At 46.0% G+C, this 16,036-nt stretch overlaps 1 pseudogene; it reads left to right on the top strand.

The window, feature by feature from the left end:
* Positions 1 to 7,233: 7,233 nt before the first annotated feature.
* On the top strand, positions 7,234 to 9,756 carry LOC129530274 (testis-specific Y-encoded protein 2-like; annotated as a pseudogene).
* Positions 9,757 to 16,036: the final 6,280 nt, after the last annotated feature.

The raw sequence follows: 16,036 nt of genomic DNA, 5'->3' as shown, positions 1-16,036 counted from the left end.
ATGTAAAGATAAGATGTAAATATAAAATATTTAAATATGAAAATATATATAGAAAGCTATATATATATGTCTATATATATAGACAGATTATAAATATCTGTCTATTTGATCTAAGGTTTGAAATTTGTAGGTTAAGGTGTTAATGATATTTCCTTATTAGCTTCTTAATCTATCCTGTATGTATGGTTGTATACCTTTTAAATTCTTGTTTTATCTGTGCTTTCTCCCTTTTTTTCTAAACTTGACTGAGGGTTTCATTGTTTGTTATATTTCTCCAACAACCAAAGAGTGGCTTTGTAGGTTTTACTAATTTTGTCTACATCATTATTCCCACACTTTAGTTTTTCAGAATTGATTCTGTTGTTTCTTTTCTAATTCTTTGGGGAAATATCTACTACATTAATTTTCAAGTTACTACAGAAATATTTTTCTATAAACTCCTATTGTAATATCAGTTTTCTTGCTACTCACAGATTTAATCTTTAATATTGGCGGTATCATTACATTCTAAGTATATTTCAAATCCTAGTATGATACTCCATGAATTGCTGAGAAATAGTGTGTATAATTTTGTTGTTCTATTTCCACTTAATTTTATTTTTACTTCTGCTAACTCAGTTGAAAATTCTTTACTAATTTTTAAAATCCTTGAACTCAAGAGACGGAGGTTGCAGTGAGCTGAGATCAGGCCACTGCATTCCAGACCGAGTGACAGAGTGGAACTAGATTTCAAAACAAAACAAAACAAAACAAAACAGTCACTGGAAAGATAATAAAATACATAAATGTGGGATGTAAAATGTAATCGTGATAAAATAAACTGAATTTTTTGTATAAGTTATACATACAAATGTAATGACAAGACAGTGATAAGACAACTCATGGTCTTATCTCCATACTTAGTGTCTACAAGTAACATATGTTCTTTAGGATAGTTATAGTCTGTTTTCTTTCCAGGAGAGACAGATGAGAATGCAGAAATGTTAAAGTGCAAGTGATGGAAGCTTCCAGCTGTGCCCACCTGTAACCTGACATAGACAGTTCCACTGTTTGCTTCATTACTCAGGCCAAAGGCTCTAATGCAAATGTGGTACAGAGTCACATGTTTTTCTATCTACATGACAGAAACTATAACTTCATCCCTACATAAAAGGCTATACAGCATATGCCTAAATGATAAATATAAGTGAATCACTGATCAGTAGGAAACCATTTTAAAAGTCTTTCATTACAGAACAAAATCCCTGAAAACATTTTCTTCTCAATCTCTGAGTTTTCTTACCTGGCTTATTACTCTCTAGCCATACTAAAGAGATAGTATGCCGCTCTTCCAACAAATTAGACATTGTATATAATTCCTGTAATCTAATAGTAGTGCCTGTACACCTCAGGCTTTAAAATGACTCCAACCTTTTTCTGTTTCTCCAATAAAAATAACCTTTTTAAGATTTACTCTTCAGTAATTTTTGGTAGTAATATTTTTGAAGGTATTTGACCAGGATGATTTGCCTATGTACTTATGTGACGTCTCCCTTGCTTCTGAATACATAGTTTATTACCCACTGATTAGATCTAAGTTTAAGAAGTTGGAATAGGGATTTAAATCTACATTCTACATTTGAATTTACAGGAGTCAGCGAGTCCAGGAAGTGCCTTTATGCACAGACCAATATCTGGCAATGGCACTAGGGGACAAATAAGCTTTAGCAGTCTCAAAGCCCTGGCTACTACAGTGAATCCACCCTTCTCCTGGATCTTACCTACTTCAGCGAAAGAAGGCCACCCACTAAACCAGGCCCTTGTACTTTGGGGGGAAACTCCTAAGTCCTCTAGTCTCCTCAAACAGACAACCAGGCTGCCAATTTCCACAATAATAATTTCTGTAGCACTGAGTCTTTGCTAGCCTAGTAACTATAGCTACTGATGCTACAGTCTGGTCCCTGTATGATAAAACACCAGAGAACAGAAACAAAAATATTCACTGAAGCCTTCTAAAATCTCTCTAAATATACGTTCAATAAATATGGATTTTTGCAGCATGACTGCTTTCAACTTCCTGAATTAATGCTTGGCCTTCGACTGTTTTCATTGTTGAAATTCTTTCAAAAGTGTACATTTAACATGGAAGTGAATACAGAATTTCATGTGTCAGCAACTAAAATGTTCAAAATGATGCAAAATACAAATATGAAACTGTATTTGTGAAATTTACCATTCTTTCAAATTATATCTTCATACCTACCCAGGCACAGGATTTTTTATAACTGTCTGCATGTTCTCCTCATGTGGGGTAAAAACATCATCAGAGTTCTTGAGTAATTTATGAAAGACAGAATGGCAATACTGTACAAGGTTAACCTATACACAATACCCGTATTTAGTGAATGAATAATTAGTTTTCAAAGACTACTAAAGTATGGAGTAACTAAATGCAATATAGTAGTTCAATAATTCTAAAATACGTGTACATGAAGAAAATAGAACAATGATTAAAATACATAAACCAACAAATGAGGCTGGGCGTGGTGGCTTACACTTGGATGCCCAGCATTTTGGGAGGCCAGTGCAGGTGGATCACAGGAGTACCAGACCAGCCTGGCAAATATGGTGAAACCAGTCTCGACTACAAATACAAAAATTAGCAGGACATAGTGGCATGTGCCTGTAATCCCAGCTCCTCAGAAGCCTAAGGCAAGGGAATCCTTTGAAGCTGGAGGGAGAGGTTGCAGTGAGCCGAGAGTTTGCCCCTTCACTGCAGCCTGGATGACACAGTGAGACTCCATCTGAAAACAAACACACACACACACACACATACACCCCAAAAACTGATGAATAAAAACAAATCCGTATTCAAAAACATGCTCACAGGCTAACTCCCATATCTAACACACACACACACACACACACAAACACACACAAAATTCCTTGAAAACGAAAGTTCCACAAGGGGCACTAAGAAAACAAATTTAACACCCACCATGTAAAGTACAAAGAGTAACCAGAAAAGAACCACAGGGGAAAACAATTCAAAGTTTACAACTATCAACCCTAAAAGAAGCTGACTCAAAAACTTTCTAGAGGCCATGTCCTTGTATTCCAAAAATGATCATAAAAACTGGCAGGAGTAGAAGAATAAAAATGCATCTTAAAACTTGCTAAACACTTCAAGTCTCCCATAAGAATTGTAATGGAAAATGGATCAGTCGGCAGTTTCTTCCATACAATTATGAACAAATTATATTTCTTCATACTTAAATTTGTTTTTTCAGTATTCTAAGGAATTAACTTTTATATTAATAGTAGGTGATGTAAGAAAGCAGGTCTTTATCAAGATACCTGACACTGGATGTCCATACCATTACTCAGGTGGGCCTTAATTCCCAGCCAGATTCCCTCCCTGGACACGCACTGAAGGTCCCCAGCCATCTGGCAATCTCTTCACATTCCCAGCCCTGGAGGTAGCCCTAAAATACATGTACCTGAAGAAAATAAAACATTGCCTCACAATGGAGCCCAGTGTGGTCCTCCAGATTCCTTGTGAGGTGGACTAACTTATATGGGAAGGCAGGGCAGTGGGAGATTGAGGATGGCAGAGAGGATAACACATGTCAAGGCAGCCGGGGTCATGGAAACAAAACATGACTGGCCTGGGAGAAACACTGTGAAAGGACATAGACCTAAGTGGGCCTCAGGTGGACATCCTCATGGAGAGGGAGGGGGCCCTGGTTGACCTCAAAATGAGCCCCAGGTGGTAGCAGGTCTTACCGCAGGACAGGGAGCTGGCGAGTGATGATGAGACAGCTATCCCTTTAGCTCTGCTTGTCATCCACTGACTTTAGCCACACATGCATCATAGTGGCTTCAGGAGCCCCAATCCTGAAATGTGGGTGTAACATGTCCCCGATGGGCCTCTCTCCCCCAACCCATGGATTGCCTGGGATTGCTCACTGCAGTCTCCTCCAGGATCCTTGGGTTCTCCATGTGGGGCCCAGATCCAGGTCAGAAGGCCTCTCAGTTCCCAGCCCTTCCCAGCCCAAGACTGCTCGCCTGGCCTACTCTCTGTTCCACCTCTAAGGCTGACCCTCTCTCCATGGGATAGAACTGCAAGGGATTGAGCCATAGGCCCTGGCTGATAATCTAGGGGACTGCAGAAGTGGGTCCAGGACAGTTCAGGTGACAGTTTAAGGCCAATTCCCCAGAGACCAAGGAATGACCAGCTAGGTCCTTTCCCATGATGCCCCACGGCGAACCCCACCTCAGCAATCCTGCCAAAACCCCGTCAGTCATGTTCACCAAAACAGCTGAATAAGCTCAGGTAGGAGGTGTACTGCCTGCAGCTGGAGGCTTGACCTTCGTGATCCCAGAACTGCCGGACTGCAGTGGAATGAGACACCCTGCAGGGACAGGAGTCAGGAAGGTTCATGCCAGTCCCACCCTCCCACACACCAGCTCCCCTACCATGCTGGGAGGCATTCCTTACCGAGGATGCAAACATAGTACTCCTACATGATGATTTCATTGTGGAAATAAAGGTTGGGATGAAAGGAAATCATCCTGCCACCGGTAACCAGGATGGCTGAGTTCCTCCACCTGCCTGATCAAGGAGAAAGAGGATGGATTCAATAGGACCATCTCAACTAGCTGGGCTGAGGTGTCCTACTAGCTGTAGTGAACCGTGAGTTTCCCCTTCCCAGCTCTCCCACTAAGACAACCCTGGTCCCCAGGGGGACCTCAAACTGACTCAGACACTGGACTCCTCCCACAGATCCAGGCTTCCCAGCCTGACCTGCAAATCCATCATGTAGCAAAGCAGGACTTCAGCATGCTTTCTGACCGAGGCCGACATCTCGTGTGCCAAACAATCTACCTCTGGGCAAGAACTCTCCAGACGATTGGGTGGGCAAGCCTCGTGACGCCTTGCAATTTTGCAAGAGTACAGACATTGTGGAGCAGGGCCATCTCCCAGACATTTGGCCAGTCACCCTTCACTGTTGGGCCTCTACCTCTATCTCTCCAGGAGGCAACGCCACAACTGTGGTGGTTTTTGGAGTGGGTGGACCCCGGCCAAGACAGCCTGGGAAGACCAGAGACGGGAGGCAGAAAAAGTGGGCAGGTGGTTGCAGCTGAGGGACGGGAGGGGCAGGGGGTGGTGTGAGGCGGCTGCTTCTCTGGGTTTCTGAGATGCAGCAGGCCTTTGTGTGCTGGGTGCTGGGTATGCTCTGCTGATGTCCGGGTGTGTGGTGTCCTCTTATCCTAGTCTCCCTGAGGGGTGGGCCTGTTCACTTGATGGAAGCCTTGTAGTTAGAAGCGACAGCAGGATCGTGCCTGGCACTCTCCAAGGGAATTACGTGGGTCCAACGGAAGTTATATAAGTTCAGGGCCTACACCCCTTTGAGTGCAGCGCCTGCAGTGGGTAGAATGCGTATCTGCGGAGCTGGTGCCTGCCATGAGGTGGTCGGCAACCCCATGCGCCGCGAACGCGTCTTAAGCACCTCGTGTTTCTGGGATGAGCCTGCTGGAAACAGGCACGGAGAGCAGGGGTGGTTCAATGGCTGGTAACGGCATACAGATTCCCCGTCTTTCACGGACGTTCCCAGGGAAACGTGTCCTTCGACTTTTGGCAGTGCGCGAAGGGACCTTGGCGCCGGGATTCTCCCTTGTCAGTGCTGGCCGTGGCTCCCCTTCCCTACCATGTGCTCCCAGGGCTGCTACAAGCAAGCTGCCCTCACAGCTGCAGGAACGTGGCCTTGGCTTACACGCTGTCCCCCATCCCCTGTCTCCTGGCTAACCCCACGCGCCTCCCACCTGGCTCCTCCCCCCAAACAGCCACCATACCCCCTGAAGCCCGATGACTATCCCCTGCTGCCAGCCATCCCAAATAGGCAGCCGCAAGGATATGGCTGTGGCCCACAAGGCGGGGATGGTCTGTGGCCTGGGGCATTCACGGAACCCAGCTCCAAGTGAAGGACCACCAGCGACTCCATTGACGGCCCCGATGTGCTCGGTCCAGGGCCAGGCTGTGCCCGCTGGCCCTCCTTCTGCCACCCCACGTCGGGCTCCACGTCAACCACCACCTCCACCTCAGCCATGATGTCTTCCACCTTCAGCACCGCCTCCTCTTCCAAGGCCGCCTCCTTGCTCTGTACCCCGGCCGTCCTCTCCAGCATTGCCTCCAGGCTGAACACGGTTTTCTCCTGGGTGCTCCCACAGACTCCGGGCCTGCGCAGCCCAGCCCAGCCCATGCCCCGCACCCGCAGCCTCTGGGGGCCCGCTCCCCAGCAGACCCGCTCCCTGAAAGACCCACGGCCCTCGCCCTGCTGAGAACCTAGTCCCACACCTATATGTACCCAGGTGTCCTGAAGAGCTCCGCTGGACCCGCAGGTCCCGCACTGGCCATAGGGCTCGGGTCCCCAGCAGGCTCAACTGCGCACAGCAGCTTGGGAGCCAGAGGCCCCGCCCCTGGGCTTCCAGAGCCCCAGCAGCAGGCACCGCAGCCGCTGCTGAGGGTGCGGGAGCCTCTGGGTCGGCAAGGCAGTGCACAACAGCGTGCGCGCAGGCCGATAATGGCCAACCCTGGTGGCTGGCCTCTGGTGTGCCCAGGGCATAGGACAAGAGGCCCTTTGGAATGCTCCTTGCATTACAGCATCCTCAGGGAGGAAGCATGGTACTCGGAGCCTCTATTTGCCTCAATCTGTGAGAGTGTGTGCCGGGGCTCTGGCCTCTACAGCAGATCAATTCCACTCAGCACAGGCAGGCGACTTTCCTCCCACGTGCCCGCCCCGATCACTTCCCCCAGGACACCCCTGCCACCCTTGCCCCAGCAACCAGAGAGAGTTCTCTGGATCTGCAGTATTACTTCTGTACCATCTACCTGGCCTGCCTAACGAAGAGAGATGTTTCCTGTCTTCGTGACACATAGAGATGTTCATGGCTTGCCACACTCAGAATGTCAGGGCACAGGGCTGCCATGGCCACAATTCCAAAGGCCACGCAGCCCGCGTGTGCCTGGATGCCGAGCTACCCAGCCCAAGTTCCAAGGGCTTCTCGGAGGAGGCTTGGGCAGGGAAGGCGGGAGGTGGGGGACTGGAGATGCAGGCCCGCCAGTGGCTGTGCCGCCCAGGGAGACGCCCACCGCCCTCCCATTGATTGGCCACGACGGGAGGAAGTCTGTCTGGTTGCGGCCCCTTGGCCCTTCGCGCGCAGTCCCTTAGGGGGCGCCTGGAAGCCCGGCGCATGCGCCCTGAGGGCTCGCTGACCTACCGGGTGCCATAGAGGCTGCGGCAGGGTTCCTGTGGCGTGGGTCGGGCAGCACAGGCCTTGGTGTGTGCGAGTGCGGAGGAGGGCATCGCCTTCAGGATGGAGGCTGTACAGGAGGGGGCGGCCGGGGTGGAGAGTGAGCAGGCGGCTTTGGGGGAGGAGGCGGCGCTGCTGTTGGATGACATAATGGCGGAGGTGGAGGTGGTGGCGGAGGAGGAGGGCCTCGTGGAGCGGCAGGAGGAGGCCCAGCGGGCACAGCCTGGCCCTGGGCCCATGACCCCAGAGTCTGCACTGGAGGAGCTGCTGGCCGTTCAGGTGGAGCTGGAGCCGGTTAATGCCCAAGCCAGGAAGGCCTTTTCTCGGCAGAGGGAAAAGATGGAGCGGAGGCGCAAGCCCCACCTAGACCGCAGAGGCGCCGTCATCCAGAGCGTCCCTGGCTTCTGGGCCAATGTTGTATCCTTCTCAGTGTTTCTTCGGCCTTTCTAGTGGAGAGGTGCTCTCGGGGAAGTGTAAGTAACCGATGGGCAGCTCGGCGTCGATGTGACTCTTTGGGGAACAAAGGGGAGTTGCCACGGACAAATGTGGCTGTGGAAAGCCGGAGCAGGCGTGGGTACTATTGTCCTGCATGCGGCAGAGAAACCCTTGGTGATGCCGAGCAGCAGACGTTTGGGGCATCTTTTTGAAGAGCAGAAGCGAGTTCAGACCAGAAGAGGTTTTTCAGTGAATCAAGCTATTTTTAAGGGAATGTGATTGCTGCCACTTGCTAGTGCGTTCTGGGACTGGGCGTCTTCGGCTATAAGCAGATTCTGCCACTCCTCAGACAGAAGCAAGTGTCTGCAAATCGTCCCTCCCCATGTCAGTGCAGTCAGTCTCAGAAGTATACACCCCCCGTGAACCCAAGATGTCTTAATTCAGGGGGAAGAGAGAGGAGAAAATGAGGTCATATATGGAAGCAGATCTGAGAAATCCCCCACCCCAGCCTCTGGATGCCCTTAAGCCTTCTTCCCTGTTGCTTCTAGCTTTTCCTTCCATCGCATCTAAAGTCTCTTTGACCTAGAGCAGATTGCAAACCACCTTCAAATGTCAGCCCTAATCACTGGCGAAGACGAAGACATGCTGAGCTACATGATTAACTTGGAGGTGAGGCTGGGAATACTGAGGCTAGAGGGTTTAGTGGGGGAGGGTAAGGGAAATAATTTATTCCTGTAAGCAGCAGTGGACACCTCATCCCAAAATATAAGGTTTCTCCACCTTGTCCTGACAGGTTAAAGAAGCTAAGCATTCAGTTCATCTCTGCAAGATCATGTTGTTCTTTCAGAGTAACACCTACTTCCAGAATCAAGTGATTACCGAGGAATATCTCATGAACCTCACAGGTGACATGTGGCTCCACGTTGGGTAGTGGAAGGAAGATGGTGGGTGGATCATTGCCATCGTGATCCAGCCCCCTTCCCACAAAATCCTGTCTCTGTAGAATACAGGGCTTCCCATTCCACTCCAATTCAGTAGTATTAAGATTATGAAGTTAAGGCCTATCGCCACAGGCACCACAACAGGAGCCTTAACTTCTTCAACTGGTTTTCTGACCACAGGTTCGCAGGATCTAATAGGATTGCTGACGTGGTTCCTCACTGGGAAACATCAGAAATGACCCTGGTATGTTCCCAGTTGCATGGGTCACCAGTCTCAAACCTGATGAGGCCTTTCCCGATTGATTCCTTCAATAGATCCTATGTAAGGGCCTGTGGCACAGTCCCCTGCAATACTACACGAAGATGTAGCCACCCAAAGAGCAAACAGAGATTTCAGGTGAGCTGCTCAGTTGGAACTGGAGCTGTTTGATGCCCACTATGAGGGGTTTGACACACTTCCCTATTCAGGGAGCCTGGATGCTTATTTCATACATGTAGAAATTCCTTGAGAAGAAGACACAGAGTGACAGAATCTGGGAGATTCAGGGCTTTGGGCTGAAAAAGGCACATTAGAGACTGCACTGCCAAGCAGGTTATAGCTTTGGAGTCTTAAGCCCAGGGAAGCATAGTGCATGTCCAGACTCACTGAGAAGTAAAGCTGAATCATTTACTTCAGTCTGTGGCACTTGATTCCATGGCCGTCAACCCCACCGGCAGTCATCCTACCAACCTCTTAAGATTGGGCTCCCTGAATGGGCCTCCTTGTCACCTTTGCCACAGACCACAAAAGACTGTTTAGATTGATGGATTTTCTTAAGCTGTTGCCCCATCAGATTTCTGTGTGCTTTTAGTATACAATCCATCTTGTTAGCTGACTCCCATCACAGAGAATACTGGGAATGGGGCAGGTATTGCAGAGAACAGTTTGTAACACATGGTAGGAAGAGGTTTAAGAGATCACAAATGGGGAAGGGACAGTCTTTTCTCAGCAGGCTTTAAAATTAAAACATTTTAAAGTATGGCCCCAAGGAAATGGATGTTGATATGCATTTGTGTTTCTCTAGGGGACTCCCAGATTTTGAGTTGAACATGATGGAGCATCAGACTTCACCTAAAACAGCAAAACTGCTAAAAAGTTACAACAGTATGCAGGATATCAGTACTCAGCATGGTGTTATGCACACGAACTAAAGGAAAAACAGATCCAGTCACAAAAAAATGCAGACAGGAAGAGGGGGTAAAATTGGATTGTATGGAATGAAAAATACTGTTAACGATGTGTGATTCTGTGTGTATGTGTCTGTGTGTGTGTGTGTGTGTGTGTGTGTGGGTATGTTTATCCCTTGGATTCAGTTGTCATAATGAATTGATCAATCCATATGTTTTATTCTCTTCATGGAAATGACCAGTCTGTGTCAGAGCTAGGCCTCCAAAGTTGTAGAGTGAATCGGTATAGAATGTTTTGGTATTCTTCCTGCAGGACAGAGTTGGGGAGGTAAAAGAAAGAGAAAGTTTAGTTGGAGGCTCACTTCATCCTATGGAAACAGAGGTAGCTCAACAAAAGGGGTTAATGGGCACTAAGATATCCAGGGCCCAGTTTGCTGGGATAAGGCACCTCCAAAATCCTTCATTTTGGGTGTCATCAGACACACTAAGATAGCACAAGACGATGGAAATCTGAAAGTTCACTTTCATGTTGTATTCACATGTTCTCCTTTTAAAGGGGAAAGCATAATCCTTTTCTGGGACAATCAGCATCTCAGGACAAGGGGTCCCATCACCGTGAGAAGAAATGGGCTTGTAAGGTGTATGGAGGGACTGTGGGAAAGGTTACAGAGGTATGTGGAAAAGCATTCAGGATACCCCTTTTTTTCTTTTTTTTTTTTTTTTGAGACGGAGTCTCACTCTGTCACCCAGGCTGGAGTGCAAATTTCCGCTCACGGCAAGCACCACCTCCTGGGTTCATGCCGTTCTCTTGCCTCAGCCTCCTGAGTAGCTGGAACTACAGGTGCCCACCATCATGCCTGGCTATTTTTTTATATTTTTGTCACAGACAGGTTTCACCCTGTTAGCCAGGATGGTCTTGATCTCCTGACCCTGTGCTCTGCCCATGTCAGCCTCCCGAAGTGCTGGGATTACAGGCATGAGCCGTCACACCCAGTTCCCTTTTTTTTTCTGACATAGTTGACTAAGGGAAAACACAAACATGCAAAAGTGAGGGGAAAGAGGGTGGATTTGTGGAATATAAGATTGCCAGAGGATCCATGCATGGACATTTTGTCACTTGATGACCCAGGATATGGACACTGTTATTGATGTTTGCGTCTTTAGTTGGGCTAAGCTTTTCTCCAAGATTCTTATTAGGTGAGGAGCCAATAATGTATGCAGCTAACAGCATTACGAGTGCATTTGGAGCTCATGCAGACCCTAGTGAGGCTCTGTTCTCCCCAGTGATTGGCACTGCAGATTGTTTCTGGAGCCCAGGGCCCTTTTATTCTCTGTGGCCTTTTCAGCATACTTTGCATAAGGTTAAGAATTTAAAGAGTGGGAATGGGGCAGCAGATTGTTGTGTTCACTCAGGGCAACTCAGATTGGGAAATGTGTGGGGACTTGCCTATGATAAGGTCGTCTTATCATAGGTCTTGCCGCAAATTTAATGCATAGGAAAAAGTTGAGGAAAGGATCTTGCAATGATTTTTCTAGGAAGTAAATAGATAGGGAAAATATGGTGAGTAGATGCCAGGGCTAGTTTTGTAGCTAGCTAGTTTTAAAGTGGTAGTAGGGGAAGAGCTTTTCCCAAGGCTGGCAGCAAATCAGGAACTGTCTACAATGGATGGGTGTGCGGTGGGCTGGTGACTCTGCCATACCGGCCACCCCAACGAGTGAACATGGCTGACTGGGCTTCTTCCTCGAATCCTGAATGCAGTTTAGTCTAGTGATTTCACATGAGCTCCATTGTTTAGGTATTATCAGAGATCGTGCTGAATTATACAGTCTGTCTAATGCTTCCTCCACTGAATATCCATACACGTGGGCCACAGATGCTAAAGTCACTGACAGATTTGCATTCAGCAAATCAACACATGCATGACCTCACCTACTTGTCATTTTTGTTGTGACAAAACTCGACATGCACTGTCTTAGAATTTTGTAGAGAAAGTATGTGTTATCACTAGTTATAGTCAGCATGCTGTAGAAAAGGTTTTTAAACTATTCCTCCTTTCTAACTAGAAATATGTGTTATTGATCCAATATCTCAGTGCATCCTCTTCACTAAACACCACCCCAGCCAGTGGAGTCACTACCTCTTTGAGGTCCGCTTTTGAGATTTCACGTAAGAATGAGGTCATGTGTTATTTGCCTTTCTGATACACGGCTTATATCACTTAACAAAATGGCATGCACACATTCAGCAGATTCAGATGTACTGTCACAACTGGCAGGATTGCCTTCGTTGTTATTGCAGCACGTTTTTCCATTGTGCATATGTGCCCCAGTTTTTTAATCCACTTGTCAATTGAGGGACACTCAGATTGCCTCCGTATTTTGGCTATAGCAAAAATGTAAACAGTGCAGCAATAATTGCATGGGTGCATGCACCACTTCAACATGCTGATTTGTGTACTTGTGGGTGTGCCCCAGTATTCTGATTTGCTGCATCATATGGTGGGTGGTTCTACTTGTAGACTTCTAAAGACTCTTTATACTTAAATAAAAGCTATAAGGTTGCTTGTAATGCCTGCACTAATTTACATTCTCACCAAAAGTGTGCAAGGATTTCCTTTTCTCTGCATCCTCACCATAAATGAGGTGGGTGTTATTTATTTATTTTTGTCTTTTGGATAATAGGCATTCTGACTGAAGTGAGATGAAATATCACTGTGGTTTTTATTTGCATTTTCCTGATGCATTAGGGATGATGAGCGCTTTGTACTGTGTCTTCTGGGCAGCTGTATGTCTTAGTTTCACAAATGACTATTCACATCCTCAGTCCATTTGTTTTCATGCTATTGAGTTGTTGGAGTTCCTTATGTACTGTAAATGTTCACCCATTAACAGATGTATGGTGATCCAATCATTGCTCCCATCCTATAAATGTCCCTTCCCTCTGTTTAGTTTCCTGTGGTGTGTTGAAGCACTTTAGATTGATATAACCCTATTCTCTATTTTTCATAGTGTTTACTTTGCTCTTGCAGTCACTTTGAGACCATCATTGCCCATACAAATGTCATGGAGCTTCTTCCTTGTGTTTTATTCTGGTATTTTTATCATTTTAGGTCTGACATTGGAGTTTGGTGAGAAATAATCTACTTTTAAAATCCTTTATGTGGACATTCAGGTTTTCCCCAGCCTAGTTTATAGAAGATATTCGATTTTCCATTGGGTGTTCTTGTTTCTTTGGGAAAACGTCGTGAGCTGCAAACGCAGTGAGTTAGTTCTGGGCCCTGATTGTTTTTAATAAGCTCATGTCTCTCCTTTTCTGCCAGTATTGTTCTATTTTGGTACGTAAAACTTTGTTATATATTGTGAAGTTAGGTAGTGTGATACCTCGAGATTTGTGCTTTTTACTGGATTGCTCTGGGTCTTCAGGATCTTCTGCCATTTCATAGCAAATGGAGGATTCTCAAATTGTTTTTCTATGAAGAATGGGCCATTGATATTTTTACAGGGGTTGTATAGAATCTGTAGATCACTTAGGTAGTGATGATGTCAATCACATTTAGACAATGTATGTCTGTGTGCTCAAGGCACACAGGCTCAAGGCTCAAGGCCAAGAGACACTGGGTGTCCTCACCAATAGTGAGATGGGCCCAGATTTCCTTGCTGGACACACACAGAAGGAACCTTCCATTTTGCCATCTCTTCACATTTCCTCCCCAGTGAACCCTGTGTGGTCCTCCAGATTGCCTGTGTGATGGCCTGTCTTTTCTGGGGGTGGGCAGGGGCTGAGTGAATGAGCATGGCAGAGGGGCAAAAGCATGTCAGTGGAGCCTGGAATCATCGAAATGGAACTTGACAGACCTGGGAGAGCCATTCTGGGAGTGTGTAGACCTAGACAGACCTCAGGTGTGCAACTGTGTGGAGGGTGAGAGCACCCTGGTTGAGTCCAAACTGAGCCTCAGGTGGTAGCAGGCCTCAGGGCAGGGAAGCGAGCTTGCAAGGGATGATGAGGCAGCTATCCCTTGAGCCTGACTTCTCTCCCATTGACCTTAGTTACTTAGACCTCTTAAGCAGCTTAGGGTTCTCCAATCCTGAAATATGGGTGCTACAGTTCCCTCATGGACCTTTCTCCCCCAGCCCATGCATGGTCTGAGTATGCTTACTGCAGTCTCCTCCCTGAGCTTTGGCTTTGTTGTGTGTGTCCTAGCTCCAGGACCCACAGGTCTCTCATACCACAGCCCTGGGCTGCTCCCCAGCCTCCTCTCTGTTCCCTCTCTGAGGGACTAACTCTCTTGGGTAGTGCTGCATGAGATTGAGCCACAGGCCCTGGCTGATGATCTGGGGGACTGGGCAAAGTGGTCGTGACAGGTCAGGTTCTGGTTCAAAGCCAATTCCTCTGACGCCAAGCAATGACCAGCAAGGTCCTTTCCCATGATGCCCTACCAGCACCACACCTCAGCAACCCGTCATACCCTGGGCAGTCACCATCAGCCAACCAGCTGAAGAAACTCAGTTAGGTGTGTCCTGCCTGAAACTGGGGCCTTCACCTGCATGACCCTAGAACCACTGGACACAGTGGAGCCAGTCACCCTCTATCCTGGAGCGAGAGGAGTTGGGAAGGCTCATGCCAGACCTAGCTTCCTACATACCACACCCTCTACCATGAGGGGAGGCACTCCTTATTGAGAATTTCAATGCAGTACTCCTTAATGATCACTTCATTGTGGAAGTAAATGTTGTGATGAAAGGCAAACTTCATCCTTCCACCAGTACTCAGGATGGCTGAGTTCCTCCACCTCCCTGTCCAAGAAGGAGAAAGAGGATAGTCAAGGGACAGTTTCTTCTAGGTCGGCTGAGGTGGCCTGCTAGCTGGGGTGAGGCATGCGTTTCCCCTTCCCAGCTCTCCCACTGAGACATTCCCATGCCCCAGGAGGACCTCAACCTGACCAGGACCTTGGAACCCTCCCCCATGCTCCACATCCTGACCTGCAAATCCATCTTGTAGCTTTGCAGGAGTTCCTCGTGGTTTCTGAGCTACTTGTTCTTACCAGAAATAATCATAACTTTTAAACTGTTCTTTATGTCAAATTAAATTTTTCATTTTTACTACCTCATGTGTTGGATGAGGCATGTATTTTTAAATTTATTTTCACCCTTATTGTACCTCTGTGATAAACAGTTTAGTAACATTCATACCATAATTATCTTTCAGTTTTACTTGTCTGTTCCTAAAGATTCACTGAAACTAAGAATTCTATTTATGCTTGACTTTTTCAGCAACCATATGTCAGATAATGATGCATATTACTGCAGGAATTGCATATACAGCTCCAAAGGGAGATGAAGAAGAAGAAAGCAAGCTTTAAAGTCTATACATTCCTAATACTGCATCAGAATCATAGTGAAATCAAAGAATGATCACAGTCAATTCCATCTCATATCTACACTAAAATGTGAAACTTCAAAAGAAAAGAAAGTTAAGAACTTTTGGCTTGTAAAAATTTTCCTATATAGATAAAATTATTGGTAACCCTATCTGACTAGAAAATATAAATAAAAATCCATGTTTTGTATATATGTAAATATAAATATTTTTATTTCCATCCGTTATGACATGCAAGCAATACAGTGAAAGTAAAATACAATGATATATAGAAATTTCTGTCTCAAAATATTCAATTGAGACAACTAATTTTGTGAAAACCATAAAGAATGCTTCATGAAACTACATTATACAGTACTTTTTAGTATTTTAGTTACATTTTAAATAAGCAGCAAATTAAAGAGAATTATTCCACATTATTTATTACCAGTACCGTTTTTGTACTTGAGTAATCCTTTTGAAATTAAGTATTTTAAATAAAACATTAAAAACAATTATACTGACTGATTTCAGCTTTTCATGAAATCATAATTCTGTATTTGTAGTAATGTGAAGTATAACTTTCTCCTCACAATTAATCTTTTATAACACCATTGTTATTGTTTGCTCTGTGATATCTCATGGCTTTAATGTATCCATACATCGCATGCCTCCAGAGAGTAGGCTTCACACAGTTGGAAAAATAACATTTGTGACAAAATTCTAGGAGAGAATGGTAAAATGGGAGGAGAATTTCTAACTGTTGGTTAATGGATTTGTATATATTTAGATATAGACACATATTTGCACACAGCGAGTTTGTACATGTACATATAAATTTATA

Source organism: Gorilla gorilla, chromosome Y (assembly GCF_029281585.2).
Source record: "Gorilla gorilla gorilla isolate KB3781 chromosome Y, NHGRI_mGorGor1-v2.1_pri, whole genome shotgun sequence".
NCBI classification, from domain to species: Eukaryota; Metazoa; Chordata; class Mammalia; order Primates; family Hominidae; genus Gorilla; species Gorilla gorilla.
Note: the sequence above shows the minus strand (reverse complement) of the source record. Positions and strands in the feature narration are given on the sequence as shown.